At 37.6% G+C, this 14,306-nt stretch overlaps 1 protein-coding gene across 7 annotated transcripts in view; it reads left to right on the top strand.

Annotated features, from left to right (window-relative positions):
- The window catches only part of ASXL3 (ASXL transcriptional regulator 3), a 196,072-nt gene that overhangs the window by 45,003 nt on the left and 136,763 nt on the right, over nucleotides 1-14,306 (top strand). Inside the window, exons 1-2 of one of the 7 annotated variants that reach the window (XM_047698333.1) lie at nucleotides 101-163; nucleotides 4,369-4,566. The exons of 4 other annotated variants lie outside the window; for them this stretch is intronic. The gene's annotated coding sequence lies outside the window, so the exon portion shown is untranslated. Of the gene's footprint in view, nucleotides 1-100; nucleotides 164-4,357; nucleotides 4,567-14,306 lie in introns of those variants that run through there. 2 more of the 7 variants (XM_047698331.1, XM_047698332.1) reach the window with 2 other exon arrangements.

The following is a 14,306-nucleotide window of genomic DNA, read 5'->3' as shown; positions in this document are numbered from 1 at the left end:
AGGCTATCCAGGGAGTCAGGGTCCTTCTGTCGTATTGTTCCCATTATCCTTAGGATTCTGTCCTCATCCTGATGGTCTAACATGGCTTGCCACCAAATCCATGTTCCAAGAAGCAGCTTGGAAGAAGGGACACATGCCGTCCCTTTATTGATACCTTCCAAAGGTTGAGTGTAATGGTTTTCCTCTTGTCCATTGGCCAGATATAGAGTTGCACTTAGCTGAACGGGAAGCTGGAGAATACAGTCTTTGTAGGAGGCATGTTCCCAGCTAAAAGAAAAGGCTTCACTATAGGGAAAGGTAGTTATTGAAGAGCAACTACCAGCCTCTGCTATATCTGTTTTTAAATTAAATTTCATTCTTGGGCTTGGTATAGGTTAAATATGTATTATCATATTTGACATTTGAAAACATAATTACCTATTTACTTGACTTCATGCAACCTTCCATATATTTTCAAGCCTCTCTGACTCTGCTCAGCCTGAAATGACCTTCACATTTCTTGTCCTCCACCCCCCACCTCCAAAGCCCAGTGCCAATGTCCTATACCATTTCCTCAGTAAAGAATTCTTTAATTCTAGCTCTAATTCATTATTTTATCCTTCCTATTCCATTATAACATAATATGTGTGTTCCTTTGTTGTAGCATCTAATAAACTCTCTCCGATTTTCTCTTGTTATAATAGGACTGCAATTTCCTTAATGGTAGAGTTCATGTCTCATTGATTTGGCTCTTCCCCATGGTGCCCTTCATGTAATAAGCTCATGATATTTTCTGATTGAGTGAATGGAAATTTTAATCCTCTATTTCTGCTTCTAGCATAATGTGTTATCCTGGATAAGTCACTCAGTCTTTTTTTTTTTTTAATCTTTCCATTAAAATGGGGGGAAATTGCAGCTCTTTATCTGCATCAAAAGACTGTTATGAAAACAATATAATTTGGAAAAATGTGCTATCAATTGTAAGATATTTGATTAATGACATTTCACTGTTTGCTCCCTTATTAGGAATTTGGGGAAATTAATCAAGATTAAATAGATTTCAAGTCAAATTTATATTCTAAGATATTCCACAGTAGTGTTTTTTACACATTGATGCCAAAAGGTTGTTTTAATAAGTATGCAATGTTATTTAATACCTAAGTTTTTATCTAAGATTTCTTAAATTAGGAAAGGGATTTTAGTTTTTGTTCTTAACTCAGAGGCAGTGATAAGATTGAAAGCCATTGTAACTTGATTGAGCAGATTCTGAGGTTTTTTTTTTAGACTGATTTATTAATTTTTAGAGAGAGAGAGCATACAGGCATGTGAGCAGGGGGAGGAGGAGGGGAAAAGGGAAAGAATCCCAAGCAGACTGCCTACTGAGTGCAGAGCCAGATGCCAGGCTTGATCTCAAGGGCCTGAAATCATGATCTGAACCAAAATCAAGAGCTGGACGCTTAACTAAGTAAGCCACCCAGGTGTGCCGATCCTGAGTTGTTTTTAATACAGCTGTCAATGTCAGTGTTGGAATGCTAGGATCAGGGATTTTCCCAATTTATAATATACCAACAAATAAATAATTTTCCATTAAATGAGATGGTTTTGGGGGTGTCCTATTTGTAATTGAGAAACTTTTTCTAGCTAGCTTTCATATGTGGGCCACTTCAACCTTTAAAAAAAATTTTAGGATTTGTTTGTTTGAGAGACAGCATAAATGTGCACAGTGGGGAGGGACAAAGGTGGAGGGAGAGAGAGTGTCAAGGAGACTCTGTGCTGAGTGCTGAGCCCGACAACAAGATTCGATCTCAAGACCCTGAAATCATGACCTGAGCTGAAATCAAGAGTTGAACACTGAACTGATGGAGCCATCCATGTGCCCCTGGGCCACTTTAGCCTTTTGAATGAATGATACTGATGAGGTATTTCCTCCTTTCCCCACCCTTCAGCCTTCTGTGTATTAACATGGAGTGTCCTGACAGAACCTCCTTCTAATTATCTGATCGGTGTGTGTGTGTGGGGGGAGGGAATGTGTCTCAGAGTCCTGTGTATTTGTCCTGTCATCCAAATTCTGGTTGATATTTGATCATGAAGCTTCAAATATACAAAATGAAATTTTGGAGTATAGACTTCAATAATAATAATAAAAGAAAACCTTTGCTATCTCTGAGGAGGTCTCTATTTAAACATGTAGGACATGATTAATTATTTGGAAAATCTGTGTCATTATTTGTGTGCTTCTGTCATTAAGGTTCTCACAGTTTTGGCTTGTTTAATATGTATTAAATGTTCATAGTATACTGGGAGTTTTCCATTATACTGAAATGGAAATGCTTTCTATTATACTAAATATAGGACAGAATAGAATATATTTTACTTTCGAGTAGCAATCTGATTTCCAAGATTCTACTAAATTACATGCATGCTAATGCTTAGCTTCTGTTGATTACTACCATAACTCCTACCCTGCTACCTGTTTATCATTTAAGATGCAAATTGTCGCCTCCCCTGGGCAATGTTCCCTATGATTCCCAGGCAGAAAGACGGTTCCTTCTTCTATATTTCAAGGGATGTTTTAAATGTATTTTATCACAGGTGTTTTTGTTTATATGTCTTTCTTTCATTTAAACTATAAATTGCAAGATAGCTAGTGGCCTACCTTACTGATGTTTGTATATCCTGTATTCATAGATCATAGAAGATATCTCAGCAAATGTTTGTTTGGCTGAACATATATCATTTATAGACATCTTTAGCTGACATATATATATAAGGGTTGGTCTGAGAAGACTCTCATACTCACTCTAGTTGGTCAGACAACAAAGGGTTAATATATCAAACAAGATGACTTAAAATTTTAGGAGGAAGAGCATTGTGTATTGCTAAGCACCAAGTGGACTGTAAGTTTGAGCTATCAACCAAGTGGTCTATCCCTTTCAGTGTAGTATTTTCTAGGTCCTTTGCCTAGGTGATCCATTTAGTTTCTGCATTTTCCTTATGAGAGCTATGTCACTTTTTATGAGATGTAGTGGAGTTAGTGGAGAGTGTCCAGAAAGAAATGTATGTATAGTGAGTATTATGTTTGATATAAATCTCAGGTCCAAACCAGTCTAGTAAATTTCTGGGTATTTGGTATCAGTGGAATAGTTGACTTGGGAACCAACATATATGGAGTGGTAAAGGAGACAGTGCACTGGATGGACTTCCCTGAGGTTTTTCATTTTAGTACAGCCTGAATGTAGCTGACAAGGATGGGATGAGTCTGGCTGGTAGAGCAAGTGATATGGAAATTAGAAGACAGAATTCTATTTTAAATGGAATTATATATGACAGGTTGTCAGATAGCCATTTGCTTAATGCAAATAATAATTTAGGGTAAGTACATAGGAAATAATGCTACAGTGATTTAACCCATTTAATTTTATTTTAGGCACATTCTAGAAATAGAGAAACAGTAACATTTTGTGCTGAGATTGAAAGTTTTAGTTTTCAGTATTAGTTTAGGAGAAAGGGGAAGCAAAAAGGAAATACGTAGCCTTTAACATTGTAATAAAAGTCTCAAGATGATAAAAATAGTGCATTCTCTGGTTTAACTTTGAAAACTCTATATAGTGTCTATTTGTTTCTTAAAAGCCTATTCATTAAGCAGTGAGAGGAAAAATTGATATTTTAAATGTTGATTTGTTCTGGTTATTTAACATATAATAGCTCTTGGGGCTTCATTGATCATTTCCTTTTTTCTTCCCCCCCCTTTTTATTCCTACCATTTGAAGTTGATAATCATTCAAAGGTTTCTGGTCCTGTCTGCATGAGGAGCAAGTAGAGAGTTCCTTGATCAGTAGAGATTCTGATAATACAGTCAAGGCCAGGGTAGCTAGGATTATGAAAGTGGTGACCACATAGCGGGGTTCAGAAGGAAGAAGGCACACGTTTGATAATATGAAACAGAGCTTCGAGAGTTAATCTGGCATTGCTTTCTCATGTCCCAAAAAAGCCAAGGTTATTTGTTTTTTTTGTTGTTGTTGTTGTTTTTGGTTTTTTTTTTTTTGAAACACAAACATAGTTTGATCCATATACCAAGTTTAGAAGATTAGCCTTGGAAACCAATATTATGTTTTCTCTCTTCCCTTCAGGACAGAGTATATTCCATTTGGGACCACCTCAACTACCTTCCCAGGCAGCTCCAGGTCTTCATACGCTGTCAGTTTACTTTCTACTATGAAAAGGATCTTTCCTTGAATGTTCATATTCTACCTTGAGAAGGCGATCTCTATATATACATAAATATAGGATGGATTAAGCAGCTGTAAATAAATATGACATAGTAGAAGAGTGGTTTGTGGGAGTTTTACTATATATACACATATATAATATTTTCCAGTCTGGTTTCAGACCCCGGCATGGCTTGGAGACAGCGTTGGTGTGTATGAAGGATCTTCCTCGAATGAAGGATTTGGGACAACTTTCCATGATGATTATATTAGAGCCTCAGCTGCTTTCGTGTTGGTCATGAGGTGATGCTGAACCGAATGCTTGAACTAGCAGCAGTGGCTGGGAGTGCATTGGAGTGGTTCCGTTCATTCCTTCCGGGTAGGTACCAGCTAGTGACGGGTGAAAATGGACATTGAGGGTCTTCCTGTGTGGAACCGCGTGGTCGTCACTCATTCCCCCGTTCATGTTCAGTGGGTTTGAGAAGACAACTAGACACCTGAAGGCCAGGCAGTGTGATTTGAATGACTGTGTTGAAGGTTATGAGGGTGATTCCCAGATGGATGTCGCTCCCATATGTGATTTCTGTTTTGTCAGTGTGACAGTGCAGACTAGAATCAAAACTGAGAAGTGTGATTTGTTGGAAAGGGAAAATTCGGGCAGCCCTGGTGTGCTTGCTAATAATGCCTCTGTCTGAGTTACAGTTTGTGTAAACTGTGGCCATATTTTGACTACCAATTTATTTATACATGCAAATCCTATTGCAATGGCAGATAGAAATGTTTTATTTTCCTTTTCGTTATGTATCTGAGCCTTCTTCCCTGTGAACATTGACTACATCTCCATGATCTTTCTTGCTGAAGTTGTAGTCTGCTTGTTCACCCTTTTGCTTGGGGCTCTTTTAAGCGGAGTAGCCTGACTACATCAATAAATATTCTCAAGGATGATGGCTGATTTTTTTCCCAGTAAGTGTTTTGCTTTATCTACACTGAGAGCACTTCATTATTCTAGCCATGTTTATTAAGAATCAAATTGAGTTGTACTTTTAAGGAGTTTTGCAGCATAACTTCTGTCTGTCTTTCTTTAAACTACTTAGGCATTTTAAGTTTTTACATAGAATATGCTAGACTTTCTTTAATTTTGAACATGTTCTTTAGAAACTTGGTGCCTTTTCTTGGCTATTATTTATTTATGAAATGTTATTTCAGTTATTTTCCTTTAGGGTAATGAAAAGCTTGCTGAGTGTTGAACATGGAGGAGGTTTATTAGGCCTAATAGTAGAATACAGGTAAAGAACTGAAAAGAAACACAGATGTATGTGTCTGTAAATATCATTAGAACTGTCTGTTGAATGTCATTTTGGCAAAAGGGCAGGAAGCTAACATTTATGTGGTAACTGATCAGTGTCAGGCACTGAGCCAAGCAGTTTCTATTTTTTAGTTCATTTAATCCGCACAGTAACATTGAGAAGTAGGTGCTGTTTCTTCATTTTACAGATGAGGAAATTGGTGCTGAGAGAAGTTAGGTGTTTTGCCCAACTTCACACGGGTATAAGTGCAAGATCTGGAATTTGAGTTGGGGTCTTGCAGATTCTGAAGCTCAGTCTTTCCATCACAGTCAAACGTTAAGCCACAGGCAAATGTCAGACTTAAAGTGGGGGTCCCAAAGGGAAGAAGGAAAAAAGAAGAAGAAGAAGGAAAAGGATGCCTGTCAGAAGGCATGAGCAAACCAAGGAAATGAAAGACAGAAGTGTATTAGCATCGCGATTGTTTTGAAAATTTCTAGAGTTTTCTTAAAAGTCGGTTTAATGAGCCAGGTGAAAAATGAACAATTTTAGGATTGTCAAAGTTTTGACACTTAACAGGATAAACAGGTTTAGAATTTTGGATTTTATCTTTTTGGGCATTTGTCCATTCTCTGTTTTGAAAATGAAGTAGTGATACCCCACATTGGATCCTTGAAAACTCTAAAGATCTGTGCAGGGTCAATCAGGTAGCAATTACATGAGAAAAGAGCGACTGAAGACCAATTCTGGGTGTTCAGTGTTTTTTTCTTTCTTTTTTTTTTTTTTAAGATTTTATTTGATGCAGAGAGAGAGAGAGATCACAACTAGGCAGAGCAGCAGGCAGAGAGAAAGGGGGAAGCAGGCTCCCCGATGAGCAGAGAGCCTGATGTGGGATTCGATCCCAGGACCTTGAGATCATGACCTGAGCCAGAGGCAGAGGCTTAATCCACTGAGCCACCCAGGCACCCCGTGTTCAGTGTTTATAAAAGCTTTTTTTTGTTTGTTTATCCTTTTATTGTGTCTATAAAACTTTGCTATATGGAACCTCAGCTTACCATTACCTGTAATGTAGAACATGGTGCTTAAGACTGAAGATGTGAATTTTTGTTGTCTGCTTACTAGTAATATATCTGGATTTCAGTAAATACTTGTTTTCATCTTTAAATGAAATTTAAATCAATATGATCAGTTTTTCTTTTCATATTGACAGGCAGCTTGCTCCCACCCTCACACAATAGACTTATTTCAGGCATAGCCAGAGAGAACGTTGTTTCTGTGTGTATAAACTGACATTTAGCAATAGAAAAGTACTGTACCATATATTAAAGCTGTTATTGTTATCCTAATGTGATATACTGTTATTAATTATGTTAATGGTACCTTATGAAACACCCCCCAAAGGAGGTAAAGCTCTTTAACTGTAATGATTTTCAATTTCAGTGATATGTTTTGTCTACTAGCGGCTCATGAAGTAACAGTCATAATTGAATTCAGCACCTTAAGATTTCCTGACTTAGCTTAAGTGAAATATTGATTTCATGGAATTAGGTGGCAGGTGCATCGAGGAACTATTTCCTGAAAGCTTTAAGTGGCTATATAAAACCTCAAGAATATTAATTCAGGTTAAATGAGTGGGTTGGAGTCGTGCTTACTTCAGATGTTTGCCAAATGGCCAGAAGCCATGATATGTCAAGTTTTGTTTTTTGAAATATTGAGAAATAAAGGAAGTCACAGAAATATTTCCTTTATTGTTGCATCAACATAGAGATAGTTCTCTGTAGTTCTGACAACTGCTTAATCAATTACCCTTTAGTTAGTTGATTAAATAGGGGTCTAGTTGAAAAATAATTTTTCTTGAATTATTATCATGGCTCACCAGTTCTCTTCCTTTCCACTCTGATTCCATTTACATAATTTTCTCCCTTTTTGTTACTGGAGTTGTTGTCTGGAGGGTCTCTGTGTGCCTGGCTGGAACACTGATATTGATGTAAAATAATGTACAGGAAATCTTTTGTCTAAAGATACATTTCTCCCCATGGGTCATCAAAATGCGCATTTTGTCCTGAGGAAGATGTTTCTTTCTATAAAACAGAGGTAACACATATATAACGTATTAGTAGCATTACTTTTTGAATTTATTAATATATATGTGTGTATAATTTTATAGTTTTCCAAAACCATTAGCCTGAAACAAGTGTTGTTTATTCTCTTTTTACATTTGCATTGATCTTAGGCATTCTTATCTTTATCTTACCGTTTTTTTTCCTGTATGGAAGAGTATTAATGTGGCTTGTAGGAGACATAACCATTCCGCAATCCCCGCTCCTAACCTGTCCCTCTCATGAATTATATTTTCCTGAGGGTGAAATTAAAACAAGAACTAGGTGTATTAAATTTCTTGTTGGCCTACTGCCAGACTCTTAGATGTAATTTTAAGTGTCAAATACTAAGTTTGGGGAAGGGAAGGATGCTTTAGATTCACTAGGTTTTGTATTTATTCTTCCTTTCTCAGGGCATATTGTTTCCACGAGACCTTGCCTAGAAGTTAGGCCCTTTGTAAAACTTGTTTTTACTTTATAATTTAATCTGAATTTTGTGGATGTATTTCATGCCCTCCCAAGTAACTGTGATGTTTGAATTTCGCAAAAATCTGTTCTGTAGCAGAAAGCTATGCTGACTAAATATCTTTCAATGGTAATACTTCTAATTAAAGCCGATAACTACCCCTGAACATATTGCCTTAAGAGTACATGTGGACAGAGAAAGAAGAAGAGGAGGAAGGAGGAGAAAATGCAACTCCGCTAAACTGACATTTAACTCTGGCGTGAATGCCGGTCTTAACATAGTGGTTGGTGTAGTTAATTTTAGATATTTCCTTTATCAAACATTTAAAGGTAAAAATTTCCCCATAGCCAGCAAAACTCTGAGCTGAATTCCTTTGACATTCTGCTGATCAAGGAATTTCCAACGAGTAGTACCAGATTGTTCTGCAGAGGAGTAGGAGCATGAATCAGAAATGGACAAGGAAACTGCTCTTATTCTTTCTGAACCATAAAAAGCCATTGAAAATGATAAATGTTTATTGCACATGTAATGTGTTTGTTGCATTTTATATTGAGGAAGATATGTACATGATTGAAAACTTACATATGAAAAGTCTTACCATTGGGAAGAAAATTAGAAAAATTCAGATACAACATTTGAATTCAGATCCAACATTTCACAGTTCAAAGAGTGCAAAGGAAATAATTGACATAATTGACTACAGAAATCTTTGTGCCTACATATCAAAATATAGTAAGTGACAATAGAGAAAATATTTTTAGTTAATATGCTAGAGGTGTTAGTTATATAAAGAGATCATTAAAACAGTTAAGAAAATAAATGATGACCTTAGAGTATGATACTCAAAGGACATGAGCAAAGGAGCTCCAATGTATAAAACTAAGGATTAAGCAAGTAGCATGTGATCCTACTAATAATCATAGAAGTGCAAAGTAAAGTAACCATTGGAGATTTTTCTTAGTTTACCTAATAAATTAATCAGCCCACGCACTTGACCCTGACTCCAAATGATGCTTCCTGTTATATATTACCAGTGAGAATGTAAACCAAAATAACTCATTTGGAAAGCCAACTGGCATTATTTGCAAAAGGTCATATATCCTGAATTAATAATGCCACTTTTGCAAGCCTATCTTAAAATATTTCAGAATATGAGAAAAAATATATGTGCTAAGATATTCATATTAATGCTATTTCTCTTATAAAGGATGTAATTTAAATGTTCACCAGTGGTATCAGTGCTTTTCAAACTTGGCCGCAGATCCGAATCATTTGGAAAGATGCAAGAAAATGCATGATGTCTGGACCCTACCCAGAGATTTTTACTTAATAAGTTTGGAGTTGCCTAAGGATTTACATTTTAAAAATCCTAATGTATAGACAGATTGAAAATCACGGACTTGAAACAAGTTGATAGGCTATTTTTAACCATTCGATATATTTCTGATGGCTTTAGGTATAGTATTAAAAATATCGTGATTCAACATTTAGGTAAATTATAACTTTAGAAGCACACCAAAAAAATAGGCTAGAAGAAAACTTATAAAATGCTCAAAGTTGTTTTAAGGAGTTCAGATTTTGAATGATTTTCCCCATCTTTTCATCCATTGATAGATAGTGATGTTCTTGTATTATCTTTTAAAAGAAAACTGTGTTTAAAAGAAAGATTCCTACTGGCAAGATCCTCTAGGTAATTTCCTATTTATAGATTATTTCTACCTATGAATACAGGGATTTATTCTGACTTCTAAAATAATCATATCCTGAGGTTAGAGTTACACCTCATTATTATAATGAAATCCTTTGCAGGATTCTCTTTTCCTTTTTGTCATCTCAGAAATATTTTCTCATGTACTTTTCTGCCTGTTGGAATATAATAAGCTCAAGTCAGTCATTTTTCCTCTTCTTTTATTGCTCTACATCTGTGCCTATCAGTTTTCACCTTTCTAAATACCATTCTCCATGCTGATGGTTCCCCAGTGTTTATCTCTAACCCCAGCATTAACTCTGTGATGCATGTATATATCTGAATTATGGATGCTTACCTTTAAATTAGTAAGTCCAGAACTATATTCATCATGTTTTTTTTTCCAAACCTATCTCTTCTATATTAACTGTCTTAACTAATTATACCACTACATGCCCCCCAGCCACCAAAGCAAATTCCTTCTCTTCCCTTATCTCACACATCTAGTTAGTTTTTATGTCTTACTGACCCCCCCCAACACACCGTATTTCTTTTCATGAAGTTCTTGACTCTTTCCTCATGTCTGTAGCCTACCGTCCTTGCTCTGTTGAGGTTCTTGTCATCTTCCCTGCTGTCCAGTACTGCAGGCCCTAATCCATCTGTCTTCTAGGCATGTCTCATTCCAGATCTATACCCATGCTAACAGGGACAAGGACATCTTTGTCCTTAAAATTTTCTGGGGCTCTTTATCATCTCTTGCATGAAGACTAAGCTCCTGGCCATGGGATTCAGACATGTGCATGGCATGGTGTGTATTTTCCTTCTGGAAAACGATCCCGCCCCTACCTTCCCTCCCCCTTACTCTCTGAAAATATCTCATAAATAATCATGTTTCTGTGCACCACATTCAGTTATGTCCATCTGTGCCTTGTTCATGCTGTTCCCTCTACCTGGAATGACCTCTTTACTTCCATTTTGGATAGATTAACAAAAATTTAAAGATTAATGCTATCCACCATTGTCTGGGGTGGGGAAAATAGTTACTCTCGAGGGAAGGTAATTTGGAAGAAACTATCAACATTTAAAAATCACCCTTCTGACCTAAAAATTCTTTCAGGACTCTGTTCTGGAGAAACAGGCATACACATTTTCTTCGTCTGTTTGGGCAGCTGTAACAGAATACCACAGATTGGGTGACTTATAAACAACAGAAATTTGATTCTCAGTGTTCGGGAAGCTGCAGAGTCTAAGATCTAGGTGCCTACAGATTTAGAGTCTGGTGAGGGCTCGCTTTCTGGGGTCCTCTACCCTCTAGTGTAGATACCCCACTACACATTGAGTCCTTATGTGGGACAGGGATGGAGAACTCTGGGGTCTCTTTTATAAGGACACAAATCCCTTTCATGAGGGCACCCCCCTCATGACCTAATCACCTCCTAGAGGCCCCCACCTCCACATACCATTACATTGGCAACTAGGTTTCAACATATGACTTTTGGGGTTGGGGACAAAAACATTCAATCTGTAGCTCATATATAGAGAGAAGTATATATCGTATTATTTATTGCAGCATGATTTTAATGGGAAAAATTAGATACAATCTAAATGTTAATAAGGAAATACTTCAAAAATTATGACATATCTACTCTATAGGATATTAAAAGTACTACATGAATATTAAGAATATCCAATAATCTGTACAATAATAAGAGCAAAAAATATTCTGTGGGAAAATGTCCTGGTTTGTGTCATTAAGCAAAAAAGTATGTATCAACCAGTGTGCACAAACTGGTGTCATTTGTGTTGAAAATAAGTTTAAAACACCAAACCATAGATTCAAATGCAGGCATATTTGATTGCAAATAGGAAAAGCTCTGGAAGTGAACATGGCAGATCCTTGGTAGTCATTACTTCTGAAGTAGTAGGTACAGTTAGAGGAAGTTGAGAGGGACTCATGACTTTCAGTTCTGTGTAATGATGGACCTTTATACTTTCCATATAAATTCTGTGTATTTATTTGCTTGCCTAAAACTCTTCAAACAATAACATAAATGGACACAGGGGAAGACTCTCATAGAATTAGAGAGAAGCCAAATTGTGGGTAAAAGAACAAAAGCAAGAGTGATTTTCTGTTTTGAAAAGTAAAATACAATAAAATGCCATAGACCAACAACCCATGCCTGGACTTCACTGTTGTGGACATGTTGTTGCTTTGGTTTGTTTTCAGATGAAATCTAGCAGGAAAAGCCGGAGTTTCATTGATTTCTTTCTTTCCTCAGAGGTAGTCTGTGTCATAGATTTGCTACATACTATTGTAGCTCAGAATGAATATAGTTTTACTATAAATATATAGGTGAAAATATAAATGTGTCTATTGCTATAATCTATTGGTGAATATTTAGTTTATGGACATTTTTCTTCTTAAGTAATGTCCCTCGGTGAATGTGCATGAGTTTTTCTAGGGTTTATCCCAAAAAGTGGAACTGCTGATCTGTAGCGCATGCATACTTCTGTTTTGTTTTGTTTATCACTTGATATTGCCAGATGTCTTTCCAAATCGGCTGTGTCAATTTATATTCTCACTCGAGTATTTTGTAGTTTCTATTTCTGGACATTGCCAGTACTTGGTATTGCCAAGCTTCAAATTTCGTTCTATTCTGTAAATTGTGAAATGTTACTTTATCAAGAGCCTCTGAATGTTTCATGAGTGTCCAAGCCCGGCAGGCCCCTGAGGGGACTGCAAAGAACCCTTAGGGAGTTGGAGTCCTAAGTTGCTAGATGCCATCAAGCTATGTGGTGTCAGGTGCACAGAATGAAATGCTGCCTGCATGGCACTGGCTATAAAGCCTCAGAAATTTCAGAGGTGATCATGGACTGGAGAGGTCATGGGGAGTTTTTAGGAGGTGAAGGTGAGGGGACCTTGACAGATGAATAGGAAGAGAGGAGAACAGAAGGCATTGGAGATGAAAGGGTAGGTAGACAGGCAGCATAGCTGGAATTAACAGGAAGCCGAGAGTCAAACCATTATTAGTTGTCCTTAAAACCATAGCCAGAAAGGGATTAGCAGAGCTTTAAAGCACACCTATACAAATGAGAAGATTGAGGCCTAGAAAAAGGAGGTCATCTTGTATAAATCATTGAACCTATTTGACAAGTGTCAAAAAAAAAAACAACAACGGGATATTTTGCTTATTTAACTTGGACCTCTGATGGATTGAACTTCAACTTGACTAGATAATACAGGAGTTCAAGTGATAGCATCCCTCCCTCCCCTTTTCTTTCCATGTTTTGCTCCTCTTTCCTCTGGTTAGCTTATTCTTGGCAGGCTGTCCTTGTGGAGGCAGCCATAGACACCAGCTAATCATTTTTGTACCTTTACAACTTATGTTTCTACTGAAAATAAGGTAGGCTATTTCTCTTTATTTCCATATCAGTTCCCCAAACTCACGCCCTTTGACCATTTCATTTAATCTGGCTAGCCTTCGTGGTGGGGAAATAGGACCGTTTCACTGATAACTAACCTGAAATCATATGACTGAAGAGGGAAAAGTCCCTGAGAGACAGGAATGCGTGGCAGGCATCCGTAAGATGGCCAGTCTGGCCTGAGTGGTGTGTCGGGTGTTTGACACACGTGATTGGAGTCATTAGTTTAAATAGAATATAGTTGAAGGTCATTGCAGGTGCCTTATGGCCACAAATGCCGGATTGCAACAGCTGCCAGAGCGGCGATCTAGTTCATCTCAACAAACGTGTTTTGAGTGCTTTGGGATTGCTTGCCGGATAATACAAAAATAAATAAATATGTGACTGTCCCCTAAGGAGTTCCCAAAATTGCAAGTGATATGGGGCGGGAAAGTTAGAAGTATAAATTTTTTTTTTTTAAGATTTTTTTTTTTAAAGAATTTTTTATTCATTTATTTGACAGAGAGAGATCACAAGCAGGCAGAGAGACAGGCAGAGAGAGAGGAGGAAGCAGGCTCCCTGCTGAGCAGAGAGCCCGATGCGGGGCTCGATCCCAGGACCCTGAGATCATGACCTGAGCCGAAGGCAGCGGCTTAACCCACCGAGCCACCCAGGCGCCCCTTTTTATTTATTTATTTGACAGATCACAAGTAGGCAGAGAGGCAGGCAGAGAGAGACAGGAGGAGGAGGCAGGCTCCCTGCTGAGCAGAGAGCCCGATGCGGGACTCGATCCCAGGACCCTGAGATCATGACCTGAGCCGAAGGCAGAGGCTTTAACCACTGAGCCACCCAGGAGCCCCAGAAGTATAAAAATTTTTAATTTAATTTTATTTTTCAGTGTAGAAGTATAAAAATTTTTTATGAAACCATGAGCGATATGTGAAGTGTTGAGGTTATAATACAGGAGTGTCCTGGGCTCACAAAAGGTGTCACCATACAGGCCGTAGCTAAAAAGTTTTATTCTGAGTGGTGAATGGAGCAAGGAGGGGGATGGGTTTCCAGGCAGAGGGTTTCTTATGAACCCAACAGAGAGATGGGAAACCACAGAGGCACGATTTCCTGGGTTGGATCAGATTCTAGGAGAAGGGTCTGAGAGTGAAGCGTAAGCTGAGTGTTGGAGAA

Source organism: Lutra lutra, chromosome 12 (genome assembly GCF_902655055.1).
Source record: "Lutra lutra chromosome 12, mLutLut1.2, whole genome shotgun sequence".
In the NCBI taxonomy this organism is placed as follows: Eukaryota; Metazoa; Chordata; class Mammalia; order Carnivora; family Mustelidae; genus Lutra; species Lutra lutra.
The sequence above is the reverse complement of the archived record's forward strand: the minus strand, read 5'-3'. Positions and strand labels throughout refer to the sequence as shown.